Here is a 12,632-nt window from a genome sequence, read left to right as displayed (position 1 = left end):
TACGGCATTTAAAGACAGTATTATCCTTATCTTAATAGCACTTAAAATACAAATGGGAAAAAAAAAAAAAAAAACAGAATAGTGCCCTATAGGTGCAATATACTGGCAGCAGAGTTTCATCCGACATGGTATAATCTAATACAGGGATCAAGCATGGTTTTTAAAAGAACGTTTAAAGTATTAAGGTAGAAATGTGGCTGTTGTGTTCACATAAAATAAGTGCCACTCTTCCTTTACTATTTTCTATATTTGCTTTTGTAATGTTAAAAATGGTGTGTTGCACATTACCTGTCATGATTTAACAGAATTTATTTAGGATTATGCTGAGCTATCTGGAGGACAGGTTCAATCAGTCAGTCAGTTGAGTGGGGTCCATGGCCAGTCGTCTTCATCAGTCAAAATATATTTACATGTTTTTAAATTTCACAGAAGCCTTCAGGGGTGTGGAGGTGTCTGTGAGGTAATGTTCCTTGACATATCTGTGGTGATTCTGTCTGTATGAGCCACAAAACACTTTTCACTAAAAACATCAACAAAAACAACCTTATACTGGCAAAATATCCATGCCTCCTCCATCACTGAAGATAGAAATAGTTTTGGTAACAGCCCCTGTCATGGCAAATGTAAAAGAATATACATTGTAGGTTGTTTTCACTGACTGATGCTTGTGTCAATAAATGATGAAAAATGCAAATTATATTGACCCAGTGCTCAAGCATAATGGTGCATCCAGGTATGCCATACTTAACCTATTAGGAGCTGCCTTTAATGAAACCAAATTTATTGCTGGGGGAAAAGCAGGTAAGGTGCTGTGAACATTCTGGGACACCTGGCATCCTGTTGACTTACCTATTAGTAAAGAGAAAGGTAGTATAAAGACACATACATTGCACAGGTGTTGGGAGTATGAAGTATACCTAACAAAGACCTTTTGAGATCTATTACATGCTTGCACCATCAAACTTTCCTTGGGGCCATTTAATATAGTGTGTGAGTATCTTTTTCCTCATTAGGCTATAAATACAAGCAGATATATGGCTTATCACCTATATTAACTTGCAAATGTTCTATGGGATATATTGAGCACCATTCGTAATGGGGTTAAACCAGTTTACCTTAGAAAACTATTGTGAACTTTGCTGTCCTATAGGCTACAGAATGTTTTTACAGGACTAGGACTTCAGAGGCTCGCCAACCGATGAGATTTCAATTTATAAACCTTTGGTGAAACAGTATGTATTTTAACCTGAAATGCATTTCCGTCGTGCGACAGGAACTTGACCGTAACCAACTATGCAACCTACATCGGAATAAACTGATTACCCCATTCAAACAACTGTCCCCCCTTTTTTTTTTTTACTGCACCGCAACAATGTAACTATTCTCAGCTCACACCAGGGGGCGCTTTATAAATGTTCGGCGGATAACGGATGTTTTAATGTTACACGACACTGCTTCTGTAATGTGTTGGCATGCGGGTCTCTTTGGTTGTTTGTCAGAAATTTTAACGTAGGCGTTGTTCGCAAGGGTAACATCCTCTTTAATTCCTAAATTACTGTATCGTCATCAGTAGTGACTCGTTTCTAAATGCGGATATACAGATAAGCACGTCTGCCGAGGTTAGTGACTTAATGGGTGCCACATAACGGTCTTTCAGTCTCTAAGCTATTTAAATTCATATTCAGCCAATTAACGCCGGCACTGAGATCCAAATGCGCTTTGGTGTGCAGTTGCTAATATTTGCAGAAAACGCTGACCAAGAAAATGTTTTTAGCATATCGAATTCAACATGTTTGGTATTCATGTTGGTATATTGAATTTCGAGGCTTACTGGTAATACTTTGACAGTAACCGTTTGCACTTCCTTTTAATAGCTGTTCGAGGTTCCAGCAGAAATGACATTTCAGAACGCGCAGCCAATGCTATCTGTGTAATGAACAGATGCGGATGTCAAAAATGGTTTTATATGCAAAGTACACCATTCTTATGAAGCTGCCCAGCTCACTGCCATTTTGATAATTTACAGAAGCACACGTACACTTTGCTTTGGAATCGGTTATTTTTAGGAATGTACAAGCCCAAATGCCCCAGATAATTGTTAGCGGGCTCTACATTTTATAATTATTCAGAGGATTTTACTTTTAGCAGAATATTTCTGCAGCATTATATATTTGCAAACCAGGTATCGATACATGCACGGATCTGCTGCGTCTGTTTATGGAATTCTGACGTGCGTTGCAGGCGTTATTCTCCCGTTGCCAACTGTCAGTCATAATTTTATGAAAACATTTTATTCAAGCGTGGGTGATAAAAAAAAAAAATCTGTTCAACTGTACAACTTGGAATAATCCAAAGGAAAATGAATTGAGACCATTACGTGAAATGTGCCAGTTGAGCAGACACCTGCTAGCCTGATTGCCATTTAAGGTAATGCTTTGAAATGTAGTCTTCCGTTTAAACAATTCATCATTTAAGCCCCACAATACTGTCTCTTCCTGTGTTTATCAAAAGTAAAATTAAGTATAGGGATTAAAACATTTTGCTTTAGAATATCCCAACAAAACAACCGCATTGCAAACCTTTTGAAAAGGCTCATTACATAGTGCTTTCCTGGTGAGCGGTTTTGCTTTCTCAAGCAGCCTTCAAGCCCAAGGGAGGACGGGTCCAAACATCCAAACAGAATTGCGACACCCATAAACGCATTCTTGTACAACTGTGGAACTACATGAGAACGGTTGTTTGACACCCAGCAACCAGCTGCTGCATCGTCTTCTCTGGATAGCTGCAGCAGAGATGATGGTGGAGCAGGCAGCAGGTGATAAAGATCTAGAAAAGCACCTGAAATGAAACGACCATTACGAGCACAGGTCTTAACACTTCATATCTTAAAATTCATGAGAATATCAACTATCACCTCATACTGAAAGACTTTTTAATTGAATTCTAGTAAAGAAAACATTTTGTTCAACTGAGGACTTCAGCCATGCCAGATACACATCTTCTAACAGTTATTTCTCATTTTGGTGTGCTGCAAAGCCAAATTAAAATATGTTTATACTCTATTTTTCTACCCTCAATAAAAGTCCACCTGTGTTCAATTACATGGCTGAACTGAAATGGCAGGTCAGATCAGCTGCCCTGTTGTGAAGATCAAGGAACTGCCCATGTAACTTTGAGAAATAACTTGGTTATAAAGACCTCTTTTCTTGGAGTAATGGTTAAGTCTGCTGAAACAAAATGCCACAACCCAGACAATACCAACAGCAGGCCATCCTCCAATATTGAGCAAACGGACAAGGGCAATCGTCAGAGAAGTCACTAAAAGGCCAGCTATAATACTGTGGGGAAAGAAGCTGCAGAGCTGATTGGCTGAAATGGGAGAAACTGTCCATAGACCAAGAATCTCTTCAGATCTGGCCTCTGTGAGAGTGGCTGGACAGAAGTGAATTCTGAGAAAGGTCAACATTAATGCAGATCATGCAGTTTGCCACAAGCCGCCCCCCCCCCAAAACACAGCCCATTACTAAGGTAACACTGTCCCTGCCATAAAGCATTGTGATGGGGTTTCTTTTCAGCAGGAGGAACAGAGTCAAATACAGGTAAATCCTTGAACCCATTTCAGTCTGCTAAAGATCAGTATTTAGAACAAAGATTCATGTTCAAACAGGGCAATGACCCAAAGAACACAAAGGAATGGCTTAAAAAGGAGGTCCATATTCTGCCGAGCCAAAACCCAGCCTTAAATCTATGACCTGAAATTTGCTGTCCACCGATATTGTGCCAGAACAAATTTTGCATGGAGGAATTGGAAAGGGGGGGGGGGGGTGTAGCTGTAATACCCAGGTAAGATTTAATTGTGCTTTATGACTGGCCTTAAGCAGTTGACAATGGACAGGTATTGTATTACTCCAGCTATACTCCCTCCCACCTCTATATAGACCAACTGTGACACACAATACTTCCCATGCAGATTCAGTGACTGTTTTATAATTTAGCCAGTTGGTGCGGTCATAATCAAACACCTTGGATGATGCTGGGTAGCATGCATCACCTCAGATGATGCATGCTACCCAGCAAGGCTGAGGAGTAGTAAGAGAATTTATATATTTTACATATATTTCTTTATTCAAACAACCTACAAAGGCACATTAAATGCTGCGACAGATGTTACCCCATCCATACATCACCTCCCACCATTTAATCCTAAATGACCTCTGGAGGCTGTGGTACATGTACTGATCCAGATGAATATTGATTATAGGTAAGGACAACCATGTCAGGCAGAGAAAAACATGGACACAGAACAAAAAGATATCATATGCAAGACTTTACTACAAAATCCTCTTAACTGCTGCACACAAAAACAATCTGACTTGCTGCCTGGAAACCATGGCAGTACTATGCAAAACTGACCACTGCATACGGACAAGGTAGCCCCTGAAAAAACATACAAAAAAAAAATGTTTGGCGAGCTAGGTCATTTTAAAACTAGCACGATTTAACAGAACAGCACAATCGACGCTTGTTTACTGGGGTATACAGCTTCTATAGTTATCTACACAACATTCCGTCGCAATTTGAGAAATCGACCAAAGTATTTCAAAAATAAAACGAATGCACTAAAACATTATGGCTGATTGTGCAATGTCGTCCATGCCACGCCCATGTCAAGGTTTCACAAATGAACCTCAAGCTCTGGGTTAGCTAGTGGCTACATCCAAGTGGCACAGAAAAAAAAGCATTCGCCATTTACTAATGACACGACGAGAAGCAGCGGACGACAACATGGCGGACCCGGGCAGTAACTTTAGCTAATGAACTCGTTCGTGATCTTTCCAAGCTGTCTAGACATAACGCGATTTAACGTAAAGTAGTTATAATACATCGCAAGAATTGTGCATTAAATGAAACAACATAGCAAGCTAGAGTTACTATTATCAATAACACAATAACAACAAAATTCAATGAACTAACGTTAATAGATTAGCTCAGCGTTTCCGGTTATCCTTTTAACGCAAAAAGGATTTGAATGTCTGTCATATGCAGTACTTTGCGAGAAACCCCGCAACATTTTAAGTTTGCTCACTCCCGTTACTCCTTCACTAATTCCAGTCTGGCCCCGTTACAAATACTCGAGCATCTAGCTAATGAAAGCCAATTTAAGGCTGGTAGAAAATAGGATCACATCCCCAACTGCTAATCATTACCAAACCATACGGAACTGTTGAAGAGTGACGTCTGGAGCAAAGACGGAAACAATGTTGAGTCCAAAACGAGGAAAAGTGCACCCTTTAAGGGCTCGCCAAGATTTAAATGGCTTTTTGTCTTTTAGCCACTGAAACGTCAAAACAGGAAGTGCCCCCCTTCTGCTGGCTTTCCGCTGTGCTACTCTCGGGATCGCGCAGTCCCACCCCTAACTGCGCGTTCTTGACACTAACCAAAGGTTGACTCCGCCGCCATCTTCTATACGGCCACCATATCCTCACTACAGATATTAATAAAAATGTGTGCGTTACTTCAACAAGCGATACTCCGTTTGCAAAGAAATATACTTGCGCATACAGAATACATTCAGAAAATCCATAAACAATAGAAACGCTCTGCACTGCTCTTGCACGGTTGTTGTACCCTGCCCTCTAATGGCGCCGTCGCCTCGTTTGAAGCAAGATGGTTCTTCTCCGCTTGCGCCGCTCTCCCCTCGCAGCTCAGAGCCCACCCTCCTCTCACGGTCAAGTGATGTCATGAAGAGCCAACCAACGCCTCCAAAACATGACAACGCATGCATTATTGGTTAGAGACGTCGTCAATCTTTTCAGCAACGCAGAAGGAGGGGTAATTACGGAGGAAGATGCGCCATTTTGCGATAACATAAAATATCAATGGCTAAAATTAATCAATGACCGCACTTATATTTAAATGAAACAAACGACACAATGGCAGAGTATTTAAAGTAAGATACGTAAACACAGGCCCTAAAATGGAATTAACAAATAAAAAATACATATTGACGTTATTAACGAATCGGAAGCAGAAAAGCGGTTACTTTTGTTTTCTCAAAACAAAAAATCTCCGGCGTGCTTTGGACTGCGAAATAACTTCGGGACGGAGAACGCCAGTAACCCTTGTTCATTTTCAAAAGCGGCTTCGATCTCCATAGACGACACCGAAAGAAAGGAGACATCCGATAGACTTTATACCACTCATAGAGCGCGTGCGCAGGGGGCTGCGGTTTGGCCAGAACAATCTTGTGTGGGGGAGGGGAAACTCATTCGGAATGTGAATAGGAGGATTTTGGAAAGCACTGTAGGAGAATTCTGCACAGTGCTACGATTAACATCAGGTTTGTGACGTTTCGGGATGGATTTTGAAACCTTAGCTACAAAAGATGTAGCAGTTAAGATACATCTACTGGCCGCGCGTTCCTGGCTCCGATTTTTTAAATTCTAATGCACTTATTTAATGCACAGTATTAAACATTTCGCAGTGGTTCGCGACGTGAGAATGTAGGACGTGCCATACATTTGGTCTAGAATTGGATCTCGGGGGTATTATTTATTTGTTGTAAGTGGTATTATTTATTTGTTAAAACAGAACCCCGATGCCACTTTTATATGTACACCTTTCAAAGGGGTTTTCAGTTTTTTTGAATCCAGCATTTTGGATATTTGTTTACTTGAAATCCAGCAGAGAACACAGCTTTTCAGCACGGGTACAGGATGTGTATGTGTGCCTGGATTCTTTATGCAGGTTCCAGAGGTGCAGTGTCCAGATGCTTGTGTAAATTCTGGTCAGTTGGTATGCTGTACCCCCACCCTCCCTCCAGTTCAGAATGAAATCTCTGTGCTTGTGTAAGGAAATTATGTAACAAAGATTTTCTGGTTCCAACTGTGCAGAGCAGGAGAGAGTTTCTCATATTCAGCTCTCTGCAACAACTGCAGGATCCCTTTTTCTACATTAGCAAGCCAATTACCTTATACGGTTATACCTGAGATAATTACTGTGGTTTTCCATGGGAACTTGCTTATAATTGTAATAAAATTCTAAAAATAAAGAGATCATTATTAGGCCTCCGGCAATGAAAGTACATTCAAGTATATTAGTGGTAGACACATGGCCTCTTTGTTCAGTTTCTCCTGTTAAAATGTAAAGTGATTTACTATTTCATCCAGTTCACAATATGTTAATATGACAGAAGTTTTTTTTTTTTTTTTAAATCAGCCCATCAAGTTTATAAAATCCAATCAGCACTTTTACCTGCCTTTTCTATAACTTTGTAAGCATCCGCAGTGATCTGAACCACACAAGTCCTCAAGAAACCACCTGCTCCAATATACTTTACTTTTACTCGTCCCTGCTACTTTGAGATTCCAGCCTCTAAGCTCCCTCAGCAGTTCACTTTTAAATTAAAACCACATCATTGGTTGTACATAACTGGTTCAACTTTTTTGTAACACAAGCGTCATTTCCTTGCACACGGTTTTTGCTGCACCACACAATTAGTGTTGCTGGGCACGGTAACACCACAACAGACAATGTCACGCATACAGCCACGCTGGAGAGTGCAAAAGGAAATATGTTCCGCAGCTCCTCAGCTGCTTGTGCAATCTGACTCACTAAGGTACAGTAAATGCGTCCTGCGTAGCTTTTGCCTGTCAAACTCCTGGCCTCACTGTAATTTATGCTACGACACCCAAGTTGCAGGGGTGCAAATGGAGATGTGAATGTTTCGCCAGATAAAAATCACACCAGAAACTGCAGTGTGGCCTGATGATCCTTTCAGTGCACATAATACAAACCACAGGAAGAGGAGGGTTTGCTTACACACAGTTACAAGTGACTGTGCTACCATAAATGTAAGATTTGAAAAACAGCATGGTGACACTGTCCAATCATATCAATTTCAGTGACACTGATTTTTCAACTTTAATACTCTGATGATACAAGAATATTGAGAAGGATGTAAGGGTGACTATTCAATTGAAAAAATACATAACATTTGAACTCTCTTGCCATTTGTATAATCTTACTACAATTTCCAGTCACAATCATCTGATGAGTGTGCTTGATGAGACATTGCAGTCTTGAACATGTATTGTTATTTTCAGAACACATCTTCACTTTCCCCCATTCATTTCCTTTTTTATTTTATCGTTTGTATCATAGTCTGTTTCCTTGAGAAACTTTACAATTTACAAAAGCTAGGCATTATTACACATCCACATCTTAACATAAATATTTAATGTTTCAAGCTTGCAACAAAGCACTCCAGCTTGAATTAGTTGTGATTGAGGGAATAATGTAACACAAAGCACAACTACAAATCTCCAGATGTAATCTGCCCCATAAAAGCATGACGCTGTGAGTGAATACAGCGAGCTCATTTTCCATTTCTCAAAAGGAGAGGCTTGGAGTTGGACTACAGATCAGTTCTACTGGTTCTCGTGAACGCGCTTTTCGCTGATGAACTCTCTCCTCTCGCTGCGCCCCTGTGTTTGTCGGCGGGTGAACCCCGCAGAGTGTAGGGGCGGGGTTCGGGTTGATGAGGGGGGGCTCGTCGGGGGAGGCGGAGCCACGGCAGTCCTGCCTGAGCCGCCATTTTTGCAAAGGGGAAAGAGACAGGAGTGAGCGAATCGAGTTTCCAACAGTCACCATAGATAGGACAGAGAATTAAATGGTTCTGAACAAGAAAAACTTAAAATACAGGAGTCCGAGTGACACCCACGAACGACAGAACAAACGGTAGTTATTTTATGGGGGGTAGTGTTAGGCTTAACATTTTTTCCCCGTTGTTGTAAACCCGCAGTGGAGACAGTAGTCTTGTTTTGGTTGTGTGGAGACGGGCGGCGGGGGTCTCACCCGGGTCCCCTGTTCTTCTTTCACAGTACCTACAGTGGACATTAACGGTAAGTGAAGGACTTTATTCATTAAATACGGACCTTAAATCTTGAGCTGATGTGCCACTTAGTTTTCATACGAAGAGCTCATCAAATTACAGGCTAGCTAACGTTAGCTGATATAGGCTAGGCTTTCCTGTCAATGTGGATCTGCTTGGAAAGCTGCTGGTTTAACTATAACTTAGCTAGCTTCCTAACCAAGTAACTGTCTTTATAGGACTTAAAGTGTTATTTAGCAGTATTATTAGCTGTAAATACGATGACCCTATGCTGCGTTCTGCCGGAAGAGTGCTGTTCAGGCGGTGGAAGGACAGCGCACTTGGAATTTAGATGCTGGTCCTCTTACGATGATAGCAGGTCGTGGAAGCTGAACTGATACAAAGAGTGAAAGCGATGAAAAAAGTATTTTCTTCATGTAACTGGTAATAATGTGTTATTTTGGTAGGTGGCAAAATATATAAGGAAAACCAACTTTTGCCAGAATATTTATAACATTACAAGGCTTGCAGCCCAAAAACTTGGCACAGTGAGTGGCTAGCTAACCTGCTAGTATTAACGTTGTTTTTACAATTGGCTTGCTAATAGGCTGTAATATTAGCCAACATCTAGCTGTCAATTCATATAGTCTGTGCACTGGTTTTCATCTCAACTGTTACCTAGGATTTTGCGAAATATCAGGGTCCATGTACGCTTTATTTGTTGTAACAAATATTTCGGAGGTGTGTACAACAAAGCTTTTGTTTACATAGCTGGCTAGCCAGCTATAACTTGGATCCACCTTACATTGCATCGAGACAAATTCGGAAAGAGCCCGATTGCATTTCGAGATTCTCAAGTTCGTTAAAGACAACTAGCCAGTGTCCAAGTTGACGTTTCTGGCTTGCTGATCGTTCAAATAACGCATAAAACGAAGCCTCTAACTGGATACGTGAAACGAAAGGCGTTCGCCCGACTGCGCTGAGAGAATACGACAGGAGAGTCCCCACTGGGTTTTTATTACAAAATACATTTAGCTAGCTATGTGCTTAATTTAGATTCTGAATGTATGTGGATGTGCTGCAAAGGTTGGGGGAGGGGTATAGGGTGAAAAGACACAGTATCAAGAATACTGTAACCGCTGCCACCATGTATTTGCTACACTGAACCTGAAGCACTTTGAGAACAAGCCATTATGCGCCAAAACGGAAAATCGCACAGTATAACCTTCCCAGCCTACTAAGCCGATGTAACAAGCTAGCAAGCCAACTAGCCACTATGCATCCGTTTCATGAACAGTGTAACGTTACTATTGCGAACATGCGCATGCATCTAACTAGCCAGCTAGCATCCTATATATCAGATACACACATCTTGCTGAATATTGCTTTTATTGTCTAAACCTGCTAAGATTTATTAGCTAAATATCCACATGGAATCACTAATAAATGTATTTTCGTGGTGCGCGTTTGAAATCGTAATCCTTGAATTGTTTAGTCTCTCCAATTCCGGAGGTATCACTAGCTAGCTGGCTAGCTTGTTGCAGTTGCTAGCTGGTGAAGTTCGTCTTTTCCATGTCATGTCAGGCAAAAGGGACACATAAAAGCTACATGCAAACCGAACAGACAGACGGACAATTAATACACAGTCTCTCAAGAAGGCGGTGGGTAGTTTTCTACGTGCTTTTCTCCGTACGTCGAGGTCTTCTTGGCCACACGATTTTTTTCGCTGTCCTCATGAAAGTGGTGTAAAAATGGCGGCCTGGGTTGATGTTGTGGTAATTTAATCTGTTCAGTCTTCCACACCCCTACCGGTCGAGCTCACTGCAGCACCGACACAGGGACACGCATCTACACAACGCGAAGGGCTCGAATATAATTTCAAATAAGTCCCATTCGAAGAAAGTAGTTGAAGAATTTACTAATGTTCAACGCTAATGTGATACAGCAAGACTGTCTTAACATTTTCCCAATATTCCTTTAACCACTGAGTTTATCTTTTTGAAAAAATAGCAAGTCTTGTTGTCTACCTCGATGTTGAACAGAATCTCAGAAATGTAGCTACCTAACGTTAGTCTGTTATTCAACCGGGTACGCCCCCTCAGAAATAACATCTGCATCCGCTGCTTCCGAATAACTTTAATTTAGAAATGACCTAAAACATTACCCTCTTGTGGAATCACATGCAGTTTGACACGGTAACAGCTTAAGGTATTAAAAAAATAGGTTAGATGTCCGTTTTTGAAATACAGTTGCGTGTTAAGTAAATAGGCGGAGGATGCAGGTCCTCATATTCTTATTTGTCAGTCTGTATGGTTTAGTCATCTATTATCGTAACCATCTTGTTTGAAATATTTATTGACTGAAAAAGATCCACACAGTGCTCTTCCTGTGTCTTTGTACGACATTGTTACAGGTTCGTTTTAGTGTGCTGAATTTTACTAATGCATTGGCAGTTTGTCACGTTATATAAAAGGATAAAATGCAACACTGTTAAAAGAGCAGTTGGGATGGGGGTGTTTCTTCCAGCCCCTTAACAGGCTCGTTATCTCTCCCCTTCTCGCGGTGTTGCGTGCGTCTTTGTCAAACCCCCCAAATTCTCTTCAGAAGCCTCAGTACCCCTGATTTGGGGTTAATTTTTCACAGTCCCCACCCCCAACCTCCGTGTATTGGAAGGTGAAAGCTGGGGGGGTCAAGGATACAGTGGTTTGTGTTCAGGATGTGTAGATGGATATTAAGTGATTAAACCAATTTACTCAAGGGAATGGCGGCGTAATCAGATAATGCCAATGAACAAAAACATTTGTTCACTCAATAATCGAGTCCTGCTGTTTTTCCATTTTGAGTTTGGTGGTGGTTCGTAGAGCAGTAATGGACTGAAATATCATTAGCACGAATATCAATTTTTTACTCTCAACAGTGAGCCCCATGTTCTTTCCCTGCTCTTTCTGTCCCCCCTAAACAGGCTGTGTCTTCATGACTTTAAGATGTTTGTTCACCCACAGTGCTTGAGAGCAGTAGGGGCTACAACTTGCCTTGACTGAAAATAACATCAGTACTTCTTGTTGTGCAACATAATTTAACATAATAATACAATTGACAGTCAAGACGGCAGGAAACACGCTAGAAATAGCTGCACTTAACTTTGTGGACCGTAACATTTGACCCATCCTGTAAAAAAACGGGGTTTGAATGACCAAAACGATGGTCCCTTGTGGTTCGACTGATTGGTGAAGAATGAGAGGGAGGGAGGAACAACAGCTGTTACTCGGTGGTCTCCTTTGACATTGATAAAGACCCCGACCCCCTGCTCATACTGCCCTCCCCCCCCCCCCATTGGCAGAACGCTGCCCTTTCCTCAAGCCGCAGGATGGGAGGCAAACGGGGAAATGAAGTGTTGTGGCTAATCTCAGTCACGTGTGCACTGTAATGGCGTAGCGGCGAGTGTGAGTGGCGGCGGCGCTCTCCAGCCGCACAGATGGCTAATGGGAAGCAGCGTTGCCCTCCAAGAGACAATGAGGGCCGTCTGTCTCCTGACCCGCGCGAGGAGGACCTGCCGCGCCGTGTCCAAGGAGGGCCGCAGGGGTGCCCGTTTACTGAAAAAAAACGCCATCAGGGCGCTACGCTAACACTTTTTCCAAGGAGCGTACGTGCTCCTATGTTGAAAAATTTAGGGACACTCCAATGCATCCCAATTAGTATATGTGCTACTGAATTGTTTTTCCAGCTAGCACACATCAGCTTTGTGGAGCAGGGCTCCTAA

General features: G+C 41.7%; 1 protein-coding gene and 2 long non-coding RNA genes across 8 annotated transcripts in view; 1 reads left to right on the top strand and 2 right to left on the bottom strand.

Annotated features, from left to right (window-relative positions):
• Nucleotides 1-4,312: 4,312 nt before the first annotated feature.
• Nucleotides 4,313-6,964, bottom strand: LOC135259038 (uncharacterized). Its single transcript, XR_010331178.1, has 2 exons — nucleotides 6,044-6,964; nucleotides 4,313-5,760 (listed from the first exon to the last, which is right to left on the bottom strand). It is a non-coding gene; the product is annotated as an uncharacterized LOC135259038 (long non-coding RNA).
• A 940-nt stretch (nucleotides 6,965-7,904) lies between these two features.
• On the bottom strand, nucleotides 7,905-10,940 carry LOC135259037 (uncharacterized). 2 transcript variants are annotated; one of them, XR_010331176.1, is made up of 2 exons: nucleotides 10,554-10,940; nucleotides 7,905-8,885 (listed from the first exon to the last, which is right to left on the bottom strand). It is a non-coding gene; the product is annotated as an uncharacterized LOC135259037 (long non-coding RNA). The 2 variants fall into 2 exon arrangements; XR_010331177.1 differs by having other exon boundaries at nucleotides 10,566-10,940.
• The window catches only part of kmt2e (lysine (K)-specific methyltransferase 2E), a 47,956-nt gene continuing 44,086 nt past the window's right edge, over nucleotides 8,763-12,632 (top strand). For all 5 annotated transcript variants that reach the window (XM_064342878.1, XM_064342877.1, XM_064342876.1 and 2 more), the window contains exon 1: nucleotides 8,763-8,903. The gene's annotated coding sequence lies outside the window, so the exon portion shown is untranslated. The remainder of the gene's footprint in view (nucleotides 8,904-12,632) is intronic.

This window comes from Anguilla rostrata, chromosome 7 (genome assembly GCF_018555375.3).
Source record: "Anguilla rostrata isolate EN2019 chromosome 7, ASM1855537v3, whole genome shotgun sequence".
Taxonomy (NCBI): domain Eukaryota; kingdom Metazoa; phylum Chordata; class Actinopteri; order Anguilliformes; family Anguillidae; genus Anguilla; species Anguilla rostrata.
This window is presented reverse-complemented; position numbering and strand designations above follow the sequence as displayed.